We start from the raw sequence: 12,320 nt of genomic DNA, 5'->3' as shown, positions 1-12,320 counted from the left end.
TCTTTGCCAAAAAATTCTCAAATGGGATAAAAAAAAATGGGATGTGACTAAACACATCACGACTAGCCTCCTGACTTCAGGGCTGGTGCTCTATCCACTGCACTACCTAGCTGCCCCCTCTTTTTATTTTTAGACATAAATTTGTTCATTTATTTTAAACATTCATTTAAAATTTTTTGAGTTTCAAATTCCCTCCCTCTTCCTAATCCCTCCCCTATAACTAAGTTCCAGTCTCCTCTCCTCCTCACATGTCATACTGAGGCCTGTGGCCCCATTTCTTGGTGCTTTGCTTCCTTTCTGTTTTGCTTTACTGGAGGAGTTATCCCAGCTCCTGTAAAGTAGAAAATTAAATCTTTGAGCTCCAGGTGATTGCATGTTGTTATTTCTCTTGTTCTTTCCTGCAATTATATTTTTACAAAATAACCACTCTGAATTTGGTCTCTGCTCTGTGAAAGAGAAAGTTGTATTCAGAGTTATAGATTTCTTCTGTCGAGGGATATGGGATTTGGAGCAGTCAGGCCATTTCCCTCCCTTATGCCATCTTATTCATGTTATTCTTGAATTTCCTCTTGTGGGCGTATGTATGTATATATTGGTGGGTAGTGACAGGCCTAGAGAGTTGTCCTATTGGTTCCCAGCCCCCCTTTTTGCCTCTGACACTTCCCCTCTCAGATTTTGTCCACTTTGCTTGCTCTGCTTCATGAGGGATGGAAGGAGGAGATGGGGGACATTTGGGGCCATTCTCTTGCTTCACAATGCGCCCTCTTGTTTTATTTGGAATATAATTGCCCTGTCTTTAAATATAGTTGAATAATTTGTGCAGACCAAAGGACACTCTGGTGTGATGATCCTGGCCATACCAATCCCCATCCCCCCAAATTAAAACCTCTGGGAGATTGTTAATTTATCAGAGGTAATGGTGACATACCTCTGCTCACCATATATATTAAAATATAATACATCAATTGTTCTTCACAAAGAGTTTTTCAGGCAGAGCCACTTAGCCTGAGAAGGAGATGGGTATCAGGTCCCTAGATAAAAGAAGTTTATTGGACTGTGGCCTGAATGAAAAACACCAGAATGGCCTGCAGATATGCCGATGACAGAGAAAATACCACGGGCATGCCGAGCATGCCTTGCTCCCCTCTCCAGGTTAGTTTTTAATCAAGTGACACTAAGCCCTACTCTCTCCAATGGGTTGATTGCTTGTAAAGGATTTCTTTTTTATGTGTCCACCCACAGCAACCATTTACCTAAAGGGGCCTTATAGCATCCTTAATGCAGGGGGCATAGCCAAAAGCTTAATGGGTGATGATCACATTGCCTTTTGTCACGAAGAGCCTCTTCTTCCATCTTCCCCTCTCGAAGAATGCATTGACTTTCCCTGTTTAGAACAACAGAATGTATTTGTTATCCTCTTTTGAATTTTGCTTTCTTATAGTTCATTTATATGCATTGGATTTATTGAAATAAGGCAAACCATTGTCAATTTCTGGAATTTTTGAAAGGGAAATATTTATTTCTTCCACATTCTATGGAGAGACTTTTTGTAATCATTCTCAGATTTCTAAATATTCTCTCTCACTTTTGAATGTCGGATGCTATAGGAAGGGGGGAGAGAGAGATAGACAGACAGACAGGGAAGAGAGACAAAAAAGAGAGAGAGAGACAGACAGACAGACAGACAGACAAAGAAGAAAGACACGCAGAGAGAGACGGTGGGGGGGGAAGGGGGGAGAAGGAGAAGCGGGGAGGGAAAGACAGAGATAAAGAGACACCATTGAGAGGTAGAAGAGAAGAGTGAGGGTGCATTTTTTGATATCAGCTGCCTCTCCTTTCTCTTTACCCTCTCTGGAATTTTTGTTACACACATTAAATGAAAATAACAAGAGCCATCCTGAAGCTGGGAATCAGTCTGGCAATTTTATTAAGCTCAGCTGCTGGTTCTCCTAGATTCGGGATGGAGGGAGCCAAGTTGCCTGGTTGTTCCTGTCACTGACAGCCAGCCAGTAGTCATTGTTGGGTAGTCTCTGTACATCTATGTGTTAAAGAAGAAAAAAAAAAGGCTTGGATTTCTGAGCATTTTCCACAAATCATTTGAAAGAAGAAAACAGAGGATATTTGTTAAGGAGGCATGTGGTGCTGGTGGATTAGTTGAACAGGCTTTTTTTCAGTGGGGACATCAGGTTCGCTTTTGGCTGCCAAGACCCTATGTGGAAATGGGAGAGAGATTTTAAACACCTCACTCTTTGTATCTTTACATAAATTTCTTTAAGAACAACATACACAATGCCCTCAAAGGAATGATTCTTTCTTCCTCTCTCTCTCCCTTCTTCCTTCCCTTCTCTCTTTCCTTCCATTCCTCCACTCCCTCTTCCTTCCTCCTTACCTTTCCCCTCTTTTCTTCTCCCTCCTCCTCCCCCTCTCTGTCTCCGTCTCTGTCTCTCTCTCTGTCTCTGTCTCTGTGTCTCTGTCTCTTTGTCTCTCTCTGTGTGTTTCTTTCTCCCTCTCTTCCTCCCTCCCCTCCTCTTTCTTCTTTCCTCCTTCCCTTCCTCTTTCTCCTTCTCTCTCTGACTCTCTTCCCCCCATTTTTTTCCAACTGAAAAAGTGCTATATTTATGGATAGGTTATGCAGTGGGGGTCAGGTTATCAGAGACTTTCAAGCTGAAGTGCTCTCAGAAGTGGACAGGGTTTTTCTTGAAATACACATGAAGGATTAAAGTGAGAGGAGGTTATAAAGTATAAGTGAAGATTTAGGTAACAAAGGCATGTGGCCTAGGGATTATTTCATTTATTATTTTTCTATCTCCAGTGCCTAGCACAGTGTCTGACACATTAAGTGTATTAATAAATGCTTGTTGATTAATTGATTGATGGTTGATTAATAATCAAATGTATTATGTTAAAAATGAAACTTCTTTTAAGAAAATTCATTTCTGAAACATGCTGGGCACCACATGATCTTGAGGCCTTCTTTTATTTGGGTGAGCCAAACAGTCAAAAAAAAAAATCTAACTTGAGCTAAGAAGAATCTCATTGGTTCTAGAAAATATTTTGGTAGTTAAGAGTTTTCATGGGTCATTTAACTGGAATCTGTCCTTCAGATTGAGCCCCTTGACTGCCCCCATCCCCCAGCCTCCATGTACTTTCCCCTCCCCAAGCCTGCAAGGGAGGGCTTGGTGACTTGGCCTTCCAGCCTGATTTTGGACTGGTTAGAAATTATAAGTCAGCACAGCAAGGACTGGGTGGCTATTTCCGCAGATTAGCAGTTTTCCCAACAAAACAGGGTCGGGGGAAGGAAGCCAGGCTGATGAGAACCTGTTGGTTTGCTCGGTTTTGTTGTTTTCTTGAATTTTGTTTTGGAACCAAAAGAAACTCCTGAACTTTTATCTCCAGTCTTTATCTTAGCCACCTGCCTAGAGGGAGTAAAAACATTCATTTGGGGGGTTTGGTCTCAGATCAAAAGAAGCTCTGTTTTGTTTCCTGATTAGGAATGGAGGGAAAGCTCCCATTTTATATAAGTTGGGGGGATTTTCTTGGACAGACCCATGAAAAAAAATTTCTTCTCAAACAGATGGTAAAAATTTCATTTTTTTCTTCCTTTCTTTCCATGGTCCCATTTAGCAGTTCTTTCCTCCTCCCCTTTTGTTCTTTCTCTCTCTCTCTCCCTTTCTCTCTCCTCTTGTTCTTCATCTGGTTGTTAAATCTTAATATAATAGTTAACTCTTTCACTTCACATGACCCTTTAAAATAAAAACCAAAAACAACAACAACAACAACAACCCAAATCTTGCTTAATCTCCCACATGTACTTTGGAAAAGTATAGAGGAGAATAGTATCATGTGAAAAACTTGATTTATTATGGCACATGGCAAAGAGATTCTGGAAAGTGAGGAAGTTGTATTTGAAAATAAATACCAAAATATACTTGTCCAAATCAAGGGACAGGAAAACAATTTACAAGAGCTGCATCTTTGATTATTTAGAAATTGCTTGAATGATACTATTACAAAAAGATTCTACTGTAGGATATGTTCAGATTGAAAAAAAAATCCAAATAAATCTAACACAAAATGATCATAATCTTTCTGAGGAAAATAGGAAATCTAACTGGACAAGAGAAATGGAATTTATTAAAGTAGGCAAGCAGAAGCAACATCCTAGGAATTAGGAAAATGGGATCAACGATGAAATTCCTTGTAATCAACTGTAAATGAAAATGATCTCCCCAAATCTGTAACTTCAAAGTAAATATAGGTGAATAAAAAGGTGATCCTTTCTATGTGTGTGAACAAAAAGAAAATTTAAAGTCAGAGTTCATTAGGAGGAAAATTCAAAATCGGTTTGGTTAGTCCCTTCATTAGGTGCTCTACAAACCTTAAAGCACTATGTAAATGTGAGATATTATCATTATTATTATTTTACTAGAAAGTAAACTGAGGCTCAAAGTGAGGGAGTAAATTGCTAATCATACAGCAAGGTACTGACATATCAAGAACTGGACCCCTTGGTGTCTTCATTCCTTGGTCAGTGTTCTGAACTAGCATATCTCGTTAAAAAAAACATGCTTCAAAAATAAATAGAAGAGATAGACTTTAAAATATACATTAGTAGGTATACTGATAGAAATCCATACCTCTTCCCTCTTGAGTCAAATCAAAGTAACACAAATTTATCAAATACCTACTATGTGCAGACATAAACTAAGCATTGAAAATATAGACAGTTCCTTTCTTCCCTCTTAAACTCTCCCCACCAAAACAAACAAAAAAAAACACAACACAACCAAATCAAACCAAAACTCAGTTTCTGCTCTTAAGGAGATTATAGGCTAATAAGAGGAACGGTAAATAATTAAGTTCACACAATAACACACAGGCTAAACTGGAAGCACCTGGGCTCAAGTCCCTTCCTTTCCAGGGGTCCTCAAATTTTTTAAATAGGGGGCCAATTCACTGTCCCTCAGACTGTTGGAGGGCCGGACTATAGTAAAAACAAAAACTTTGTTTTGTGGGCCTTTAAATAAAAAAAACTTCATCGCCCTGGGTAAGGGGGATAAACATCTTCAGCTGATGCATCTGGCACGCGGCCATAGTTTGAGGACCCCTGCAACTGTGTGATTATGATTGGGCATCTCTCAAGACATAAATTTCAGGAAGATACCAGACTGTATTAATAGAGGGAATTTTCCTCATCTGGCACTAGTGTTTACCAGAGAAATCATAATTCTAGTTCATCTTTCCCTTTATGTTATCTATGTTGTGGTTGTTTGGTTGATTAGTCATATCTGCCTTTTTGTGACCCCATTTGGGTTTTCTTGACAAAGATACTGAAATGGTTTGCCATTTCCTTCTCCAGCCCATTTTATAGATGAGAAAATTGAGGCATATAAGGTAAAGTGACTTGCCCAAGATCTCACAACTAGTAAATATCTGATGTCAAATTTGAACTCAAATCCTCCTGGATTCCAGTCCATCATATCACTCAGCTGCCCATATTTTGTCTTAGTCCTATGATTTAATTGGTGTAGGTTACTTCCAGTTTCTAAGCTACTTCCACCATACAGATCCATGACTATCTATAACTTCTAATCTTGGAAACTAGCCTGATGTCTCTGAATAATGTGGTGACACATATTATGTGTGTATATGTAAGATGATGAGATTAAATAGAGGTTTTTTTTTTTTTAATATACAGTGAGATCCGTATTAATTAACAGTCTAATATGACAGCCCAACAAAAAGGTATTGTGATCTTAGGACAGAGGCTAAACATCCAGAATGAGAAACGTTCTAATGAGAAAAGCAATAGTACCTGATGGTTACAGAGAACTTTAAGGCTCATGTTGCTCTTAGGTTTGCTGTGCTTGACTCTTAGTCAAAGTGTTGGGTTCAATCCTGGATTACATGTAGGAAGAACATGATTAAGGGGAAGTATGTCCAGAGTGGGGCTGGCAGGATGGCGAGGGATGGACTGTAAAGAGGCAGATCTCGTGATTATATGGGGAAATAGTCTAATAGAATAGGCTGCCTTGGGGGAATGAGTTTCTTAGCTCAGGATGATTTCTAGTGCAGATTGAAGAACCAGATTCTGGGGGAAAAGAGGGAATTCCCGTCTAGGGGAAGTTGGACAAGATGACCTTGAAGATCTCCTTTTACCTCAACATTCTGTTTTTGTTTTGTGTATCTTATAGGAAGCACTGATATGTATTTATCTATTTAGATATCGATATCTATATCATTTATATAGATAGCCATGTGCAAAGATACATGTCTACTTCAATGATAAAGCCCAGTGATTTCTTTAGTATGAATACTTACTACAATAATATAGACTATATAAAGTGAGGCTTCTCTTACCCCTTGGTATGTGGTATTCATGAGTTATGGCCAAGAAAATTCTGATGACCAACTCTTTTTTAGTTATAATAATGATGCTCATAATTATAATAAAATTAATAATAGTAATTATTATAATAACAACCACTATAATAGTCAACATCTATGTAGTGCTTTAACTTTTACATATACTTACATGTCTATAGAGTGCTTTACATGCATTATTATAATTTGACTAACCTCTCTAGTAAGCTAGTCTGGTCCTTAATAGAAATCATTACTAGGATAGTAATCAATATTGCCAATAACACAAATTTTTTTTTAAAAAGAAAATACTGCAATGTGACTTTTATTACTGAAATGTCTATACACATATAGCTATATGCATATATTCATGTATTTATGCACTTATATATATACACCTTATATATTTGTGTTGTACATGTGTATTTTTAATTATGTATCTATTTAGACATCTATATATTATATACAGACAAATAGAGCTATGTCTAAATTTGTTATTCATCATATATGTAATATGCACAAAATATAAACATATTTACATATTAATTTACACATTTTAGTTTTTTATATACATATATAGTAGATATTTATCATTGTTTGTAGGGAACAGGGGATATAGTAGGGAATAAATAACAGATTTTTAAAGAAATTCATATCCTGAATCATTAAGCAAGAAAATAAAAATCAGAAGTGAAATCATGAACGATGTAAGTCAGTTGTCACAGGCAATCATCCTTACTATGACGATATGCTGGCATTTTATGTCATATGAACCAGACCAACGACATAGTTGTTGTAGTCTGAGTTCTAGATCATGGGGCCAAATTCAGTGTTTAGAAAATACTGAAAGTTTCCAGTGAATTGTTAGTCTCAAGATGTAATTGACAAAGTCAGGTAATGAGGAAAATGATGGCAAAAGCACCGAGAATAAGAAAATATTGGAAGGAGGAAGGGAAGTAGAAGGGAAAGAAGTAAATTTTTTAAAATGCAAGTTAAACTATCATTAATCTGGCCACATTAGTCTAAATTGATCAGTTGGAACCAGGAAAATTAACTATGTCACTGCAAAATGAATCATTATATAATTGCGCTATTTAATGAACACTCGTCAATGTTTTTTGAACTGAGGAAAGAATAGCCTTCTCTTATTTCTCCTTTCCTCTTCAAATTCTTTGTCTTATTCTGCTTAATCTTTCTATCATAGTCCAGTTTTTACAACTTGTATACATATCTCCTATACCCATTATTTATGGGAGGAAACTGTAAATTTTTTTATCTTTTTTTTCACACTGCTTAGCATATTGTCTTGTACTCTAGGCAGGATTTTAATAAATATTTGTTGTTTGTTGAATTGAATTCTTGTTAATAAATTCTAGCAGACTGCATAATCTTTTTATAGCCAACTCCTCCAACTGCAGAATGTCAAAATACAATAACTGCAAAAAATTCTTCATAGGAAATCCCAACAGACTACATTTTGTTTTTATTTAATAACCATAACAGAATATGATGCAAGATGGCCAATATAAGAACAATGAAAAAAAGCATAAAAAATTGAGGTCTTACGTAGCTAAGCTAAAGATTTCAATCTTTAATATTTGGAATTAGGGACCGAGGCCTTATGATTTGGAAGGGCAGTTGGGGAGATATATTGTTCATGCTCTACAATCTTTAGTAAAAGAATGATAATAGCAGGTAGCAGTACATGACATGAAAGCAATGACATGGACAGACTTTGGGAGATAATGGAGCATAAAAGGATTTCTTATTCTCTGTCTGTTGGGTCATGAAGACTCAATGACAATAGAGTAGATGAATGTCTTTGTCTCTTTCATTACTTAACTACCAAAATCTCTTCCCATTAAGTGTTACTAGGAAATTCCTTCTTGTTCTAGGTTCCTATGTCTCTTATTCTTCTCCAGGACTTGGAAAGCACAACACCCTGTCCTCTCTATATCATCTCCTCCCCCTCCATACAGTCACCACCTTATTACTGGCCCTCATCACCTCTCACAAGGGCTTTTAGAATAGCCTTCTCACTGGGCTCCCTACTTCAAGTCTCTTCTCTTCAATCCATCTTCCTTTCAGCTGCCAGTGATTCATAAAGCGCATGTTTATCATATTATCTCCTGGAACTCAATAAATTCCAAAGACTTCTTATTATTTCCAGGATCAAATGTAAAGCATTGAAAGCTTTCACAGCCCTTTGTCTTCCTAGCTTCCTAGTTTTATACTTTACACTTTACTTTGTAATCTATGAGCCAGGGATAACAATAGTCCTGTCCCTCAGCTCTGTGGGATATCTCTGCTCACCTCCCCAATTTAGCTCCCATTGCTTCTTTTAAGATTCAGCTCCAGGACCACCTTTTAGTCAGCCTTTTTAGAATCCCTTCTTTGCTTATACTTCAGATGTTTTTCTTGTATGTCCTTCATAGAGATCGTGTGTATACCGATGTCTCTTATGTTAGAATATGAGCCACTTGAAAACAGTATCTGTGTTTTTATTTTTCTTTGTATCTCCAGCATTTAGCACAGTTTTTGCTGCCATTGAGTAAGTGCTTAATAAAGGTTTATGGCTGACTTACCACCTAGTTCTGCTGCATCTCATCTCTGATATACTTGTATTTTTTATTATGATGTCATGGTCACACATGGTTACTTTTGGTTGGAGGTGCTGATGGCAATGACTCCTGGTGGATATGGCAGAAAAACATGGCTCCAACACTCTCTTCAGGCAATGATGGCGGTTCTGCATTTCACTGTGTTTATTCAATCATCAGCTCTGCAGTCTGCAGTCTGTCTCCTCCTGGAGGAGAAATTAGCTTTATCCTTTTTTTAGCCACAGGTCCAAATCTTATGATTTGTAGCCATCTTTTTTACAGTGTGATCTAAGAAAACGTGATTGATTTAAATTCACGTTTCATGTTACCCTATGAAGATGGTGTTGATAATTACTAATGGATAATATAACTTTGAAATAGGCTTGAAGAATGATGTTTATTTTGCCCCGTATATTCTTGACTGGTGTTCTCTGATTTCTATGGCCATAAAGACCATGAAAATAGTCATATTAAGTAAGAGTAGCTCAGGTCCTTATAATGCCATATAGTCTTGTATTTTCTGGCTGATCAAATCAAATGTGATTGAAACAAAGGCTCTTTCACTTAGCTTAGACAAGTGGGATATGGCATATAATTTTAATTTCTTTGGTCTAAGGAAGATATTTCTTGACTAAATAGCATTTTTAATTTTGTAAATAAGTAATTTGAATTTTATAAATACAGCTAATTAAGGGGACCACACATACAGGGAAAAAAGGTCTTTAAATGGGAACTATGAGAAATGAAAACTGCAGCATGGTTTAATGAAAAAAGCATTTGACTTGGGAGTCTCTGAAGATCTGTATTCCACTCTTAGCTCTTCCATTTTCTAGTTATTTGGTTGGGACAGAAGGATGATAATTGTATTCCTTGAATCAGGGTGGTTTTGAGAAGAGGGCCTTTCTAATAGCAAAGTATTATGTTTGCTGAATAACCAAATAAACATAAATATAAGCTATTTTTAATAAACCTTTATTATTGAATGCTACAATAATGTTCTAATCTTATGACTTTTAATGGCCAAGAGGTAGTATTGGTTTCTCATGTCAGCAGAGAACAGATTCTCTCAGAGTGCACCAACCTGAAAAGTCAGGTCGCTAGATATGGGTCTAGAGACAGACCTGTATATCTGTTGTATAAGGTCTAGTTTAGTTAAATTAGTAGGGGCAGGCTTCTCGTTGTCCTAGAACTTATGTATTTTTCACTGTAGCAACTTTCAGAAGAACATCTTACAAACTGAGGGGATGCTACCTGTACCAGTGGAGGGAATATAATATCAATAAAATCACAGATCTTGAAGTATTATTTTTGTGAGTGACACGGCCATGCTCTAATTATACCTGAGGCACTTGAGTTTGGAGTAAATGTTTTCAGCAGTTTGTCACAAAGGAAAACATCCATTTGTCTACATGGTAAAACAAATTAGTTGTTTACTTTCAGCTAAGTCATTGTCTCAAACTTTTTAATTAGGATATTAAAATGTATCTTTAAAATGGGAATCCCTTTTGAATAAGCCTGCAGTGCAAAGAATACTAGTTCTGGATTAAGACAACTTGGTTCTAATTCCATTTTGGATGCTGCCTTTGAGGTCTGGACAAGTCATATCACCTTTCTGAACCTTGTTTTCCTTATCTCCAAAATGATAAGTTTGGACTAGTTGGTCCATATGTTTCTTCCACTTCTATATTATGCTAGGAACTTGAAAACCTCAACTTATCAGTGTAAAGAGAAGCAAAGTAGCCTGTTCAGGATTCAAAGATTTTATGACATTTTAGCCACTCTGCAAAACCATTTTCTTTCTGTCATCTTCTTAATATTTTTTTGTTGAGTCACTTCAGTTGTCTCTGACTCTTTGTGCCCCATTTGGTTTTTTTTGTGGCAAAAAGTGGCTTATCATTTCCTTTCTGGCACATTTTACAGATAAGGAAACTGAGGCAAACTGAATGAAGTAACTTGTCCAGGGTCCACAGCTAATGATATCAGAGGCCAGATTTGAACTCAGGAAGATGAGTCCTCTTTAATCCAGGTCTAATGCTCTATCTATTGTTGCTCCTTCCTTCAATAATACTTTATGTATATTGACAATTTAAAAACAATTAAGAAAACCATTGAATGTTTCCATCATTGTATCCCCCCCTCAAATGCTACCAAAGAAAATCCCAACTACTTAACTAAAAGCCAGGAAATACATGTTTTGGTCCTATTCTACCAGCATCCAGTATCTTCTCCCCCCGCCCCCCACTTTAAATTTTAGTTTATCTATAAATTAAAGAGATTGAACTTGAAAGTTCATTCAAGCGCTAAAATTTTGTATTATAAGGTGAAGCCTCTTTTAATTTCAAAAATAAACATAAAAATAACCCATAACTAAAAAGTGGCCTTATATAAATAAAATCTAGTTATTCTAGCAATCTTAATAATCTCTAATCTAATTTTAATTTTAATATTTTCTATCTTTTAACTATGCATCTAGAAGTAAAAAGATTGCTTGTGTGCTATTTGTATGTTATTCAAGTTATAAAATCTTTAAAGTGATGGAGAATTCTTCCTGCCAAATATTAATGTAGAAACGTATAAAAGTTAGCAATTTGCATTTGAAACGATAAAAAATCAGTACTATTAACAAGTGTCCATCCTTTGAACTGAATGTTTTAACTACTGTCTTTTCCTTCAAAATAGGTTTCTTTCTGATCTTATATAAATCTCAAGTTATTATGAGCAACCAAAGGTCATCTACTTTTACCGAGTCATGTCAAAGTTTAGTTAATAGGAAGTAGTAGGGGATGAATAAGAGCATTAGGTCCTCTGTACTGGAAATAGTACAGGTTCCAGATTTGGAAAAAAAAATATCTCTTTGCCAAAATCTGTATAGGCAGGGTTTGTCTTTGAAGTAATTTTTTTCTCTTGAAAGCATAGCTCTAAATAATTAAAAAGCTGGAAAATGCCAACATGAAACATACCTGAGATGAATTCCTGTGAAGCTCTGGTGTAAATGTTTAATCTCTTTTTCTAGCTCTTGGGTATCTGTTATAAGGCTGCTGGCTCACAGTCATAACTCCAACACTAAATAAACTGACTGAAGTCATGCACTGTCCTCAGCAGAACATTCACATTTAGAAGTGACCACCCAGCAAGTTCTTAACATTATTTTTATTTCTAGCAATGAAATCAAGGGAAAGCATTGATTATATTGCATGAAAAATCAGTAACAACAACACAATATTCATCCAAGAGGCATCCAGAAAGTGGTTTGATAAAAATTAAATTCATTCATACAGAATCAGGATTAGTTTCTCCTGTGTGATTGAAAGAAAGCTGAATTTTTGTGTATAATCTGCTGGTTTCTGAAATGGAAGT

The 12,320-nt window shown here is 36.4% G+C and overlaps 1 protein-coding gene across 7 annotated transcripts in view; it reads left to right on the top strand.

Moving 5' to 3' along the window:
- Positions 1-12,320, top strand: part of FGFR2 (fibroblast growth factor receptor 2) — a 115,535-nt gene that overhangs the window by 79,670 nt on the left and 23,545 nt on the right. The gene's annotated exons all lie outside the window — the stretch shown is intronic.

Source organism: Sarcophilus harrisii, chromosome 2 (assembly GCF_902635505.1).
Source record: "Sarcophilus harrisii chromosome 2, mSarHar1.11, whole genome shotgun sequence".
Taxonomy (NCBI): Eukaryota; Metazoa; Chordata; class Mammalia; order Dasyuromorphia; family Dasyuridae; genus Sarcophilus; species Sarcophilus harrisii.
Note: the sequence above shows the minus strand (reverse complement) of the source record. Positions and strands in the feature narration are given on the sequence as shown.